Source organism: Rutidosis leptorrhynchoides, chromosome 4, assembly GCF_046630445.1.
Source record: "Rutidosis leptorrhynchoides isolate AG116_Rl617_1_P2 chromosome 4, CSIRO_AGI_Rlap_v1, whole genome shotgun sequence".
NCBI classification, from domain to species: domain Eukaryota; kingdom Viridiplantae; phylum Streptophyta; class Magnoliopsida; order Asterales; family Asteraceae; genus Rutidosis; species Rutidosis leptorrhynchoides.
Window position 1 is genome coordinate 126,283,963 of NC_092336.1, and position 4,285 is coordinate 126,288,247.

Consider the following 4,285-nt stretch of genomic DNA (forward strand, 5'->3'; position numbering starts at 1 on the left):
CCGATGATCTAGTTGAGCATATTTGGAACCTTCCGTCCGCATTCCGCACCATGAATGGTTAAATTTATGTAATGGTTAAATTTTATGTAATGGTTAAATTTTATGTAATGGTTAATTTTTATGTAATGGTTACTTTTTATATGTTTTTTAATTATATGTAATATAATTTGTATGCATAATAAAATAAAAAAGAAAAAGAAAAAATAAAACTGGTGGGACCTATTTGACACTGGAGGGGCGTCAGGGTTATTTTGGTGTCAGAGGGTGACACTGCCACGTCAGAGGCAGATTGCACTTTTTGGCCAAAAAGTGGACAATCTGCCTGTGACGTCACAGGCAGGGTTAAAAATGGTCTAAGAGCTCACTAAAACACCTAAAACTTCACTCACAATACAACATCTCGAGGGAAAACCTAACGACAACCTACTGAGAAAAATGACATTCCCCATGAAACACAAGACTCGGGACAAAACTATCGACCACGATTTGCAAACAAATCTTCGCCTTAAAATAAACTAACTACTGTTACTAGACCCCTTATGAATCCGAGTCCGATGAAGAGCAATCAACTTCTTCTCCAATAACATCTTCATCCTCCTCGTCATTCTCCAATGCCCAAGCTCTCCTACATCGTTCATATAATATTAATGAACCCAATGACGATTGTAATCAATACCATTTCATTGGGTGGAATTATTAAAATGATGGTTACTTAAAAGACATGTTTTTTTCTTCTTATTTTGAAATCGAGCCACCCAGTTTTTTATCTCATTTTTCGAGTCACCTAAGTCTAACTAGTTTTTATTTTATTTTTTGGCAAAAAAACAATAACTTTATAAAATCTTAATCTCCAAAAAGAGACAAGAAAAGAAAACCGAGATACAAAAGGATCATCACATCAAAAGGCTCGAAGACAGAAAAAAAACCAAACCAAAACGAACCTAGATGCTATCTAAACCCGAGCCTTGATGTGGAATAAGCATAACAAAGAAACCAAAAAACATAAAACCGAACTATACCTAAACCAAACATTGAACCATCAAGAATCCTACTCAAGAGCCCAAGTTTGAAATATGGTTGCCATCATCCGCAATCGCCTTAAACGTAAAGGTAGATTCGATTCCAACCACGTCCATAACAATCACTTCACATTCCTTTCTTATTATAATTAATAGTAGTATAAATAATATAGTATAAATAATATACACTGTATACACACATCAAGTATGAATGGTCAACTAATTAATTAAAACAAGTGTATGTGTTTGTGTTTGTGTTTGTAGAATTATACGTAGTAGAGTAGTTAGTGGAGAAAGGTGTGATGAACGAACGATGTGATATGATAAAATAGAACTTATCCAGTTATCCAATCCAATATATTGGAGTAATAAAGCATGCATGCACTTAGAGGATGGGCCGGCCAGTTGCATGTTTCTACCGCTTTTATTATTATTTGAATTTGAATTGGATTTGGAAATATCGTTTCATGTCATGAAAGGTACAGACTTTGACACGTACGTTTCTAATCAAACATAAACAGTACCATTATTGCACATGTTGAAAATTATAAACCTTTGAAACCGTCCAATATGTCATCACTAAGGATCAATATTCGTGATGTACTAATAAAACATATATCTTTGTTGAGGCATTCCAGAAATAAAAAGTATGTTATTAGGCCCACTAGCTCTGTTATTTAACCGAAGATAACAAAAAAGATGTATTGGGGTTCTATGATCAAGCAAATAGTTGTCTCAATGAGATTCGAACCCCGATTACGTACTTCAAATCTCATGCTCAGATATGGGCTGGTACCATTAAGCTACGCATGGTAGAAATTATACCAAATTCAAATTCGGTTTGACTTTTTTTCAATCAGTTTTCATTCGGTTCGCTTTTCAGATTAATCGTTTGAAACCAAATATTAAACACCGGTATTATAAATACACGCTGTTAAATATGGTCACGTCAATAAATGATAAAAGTGATTAATGTACCATTTTTGAAACGGTTAGAAGTTGTATGGATCATCCATACCATTAGATGATGATAATCTATCCATTTAGCATATTCTTAGCTGATAAGGCTATATATATCTTGCTGATTTTATATCTTTTTATCACCTCTGGTAGTATATACTTCGATAATCAAAGGGCTTTTGAACTGTCACTATGAGGACTATTCAATCATGAGTTGTGGATTCAAATATGAGTTCGGCTGAATTTGGGACGGTTATTGTAATGTGTATCCGGCTGAAGGTATTGTAAAAAAAGTGCAGTAGATACCATGGTTAAAAGAGGATGAGTAGTGCGATAACAATGTTATTATCCCTATTCCTGTTCCTATAAATATAATAATAGTCATTAACCATGAGTCAAATTACTATTCTACCTTTGTGAATAGTAACTCCTCATGGTAATTATCCATATAGTATATATGGATAATGTGATTTGGAGACATGCAAGGTAAAGTGAATTAAATGGTTATGAGTTCAGAGCATCAAACCTAACATATGCGAGGTATGAAGATGTGAGATGTAGACAATCATTCTTAGAATCTAAAAGAAGCCGTCTCTCTAACCACCAATTAAATTAGTCATGTAAAAGATTCCACTTCCATTTCATTATGCAAATTTCAGTAATTATGAAACAGTATACACTATATTTGACTTTTACTATATACTTGAAACACATGATCTACCACCAATCAAGAAATGCAATTACAGATTTAATCTCATCCAAATTATAAAGAATCATTACTCTTACTATATATTTGAAACACTAGATTCATCTTTGATATATACCATCAAGCATATAAATTCCTGAGTGCGTGATTCATGAGGATCGGGGAAATATCAGTGACTTTAGCACTCCGGTCCGGTTGCTGTAGTTAATCTTAGTCGAGATGAAAGATCTCGAGAGTATAATTAAGAGCTAGTCCATGACCAATGAGTCAAGATCCATTGGCAATCAAGGGCAAAAAGCCATATGGACAAAAACCCATATGAGAGAGAGAGAGAGAGAGAGAGAGAGAGAGAGAGAGAGAGAGAGAGAGAGAGAGAAGTTTTATATATACATGGTTTTGCCTATCTATTTAGAGAGCGGAATGGGCAACCCTATGCCGATAACCAACGGGCTTATAGCCTAGCGGTATTCGAGGACACCCGAAGAAGTTAGAGGTTCAAATTCCGTCGTGGGCATATTGGTAGAATAATAGGTGTTGAGTGTGTGAGTTTTCGTTCTAAAAAAAAGGAGTTTATGCCTATAAGCAATACACATACATACATACATACACATACACATCATCAATATATCAATATCAATATTCAATATATATTTAAGAAAATATACAAGAAAAAGCAGAGTATACAAATTTAACATCAATTGAAACATGTTACAGTATTATTTATTACATGTATATATGATTAAGTAAAACATATATCCGAATTGAAAAACTGATATAAGAAACATGTTATACAGTATATCCGAATTGAAAAACATATATAAAAGAAATCAATAGATCGAGGATTGGTCATTTACCTAGCCTTTGGATCTCTCTATCCATATGACCAGTAATCATCAAACCAAACATCTTGTAATCACATAAAAATGACCAAATTGGATGCCCAAAAGTTGCAGGTATGTTTCCTTCCACATAAAAATGACTATACCAAGCCATACCATACCCAACTTAGGGAACAAACAACAAGAACCACCAATTAAACAAAACTGCATAAACCAAACACAAGATGCTTGAAAGTGTCCCTGCAAAATGCCACCTTCTTGTTGCTGGTTTTGAGTGTTGCTTCATGAAAAACACCCAGAATTCATCCATGCTCCTGAAAGTCGCCATCTTATGAAACTGAAAATCGTGTCAAAACAGCAAAACCCGCCAAAACCGATAAATTAAGGTTTCTAATAAGGATCGTTGGTGGTTAGATGATAGTCGAATTGGAAACTAAAAATATGCAACTACCAATTATGGGTATGCATGTTAAGTTTCTTGTTGTGTCTTACCTATATTTGTTTTTGTTTCCTAAATATTCTTCGGTTGTGCTGATAAAAAATATTCTTCAATCGTTTGATTATAACTATGTGTGTTGGACGGTGTCCAATATTTGCCTCACATTTAAGGCATGGCAAAATAACTGTAGATTTTTGGTGTATGAAACTAAAATGGGAAGTGTGAAAAAAGTGGATGGCATGATATGTTGAATATTTAGTTTTCACATACAAAGTCAAGTCGTATTTGTTGGTTGCTTTCACATGGGAGTATTCACACAATG

General features: G+C 34.1%; 1 pseudogene; it reads right to left on the reverse strand.

The window, feature by feature from the left end:
- Positions 1 to 3,471: 3,471 nt before the first annotated feature.
- Positions 3,472 to 3,852, reverse strand: LOC139840985 (uncharacterized; annotated as a pseudogene).
- Between the last annotated feature and the right edge of the window lie 433 nt (positions 3,853 to 4,285).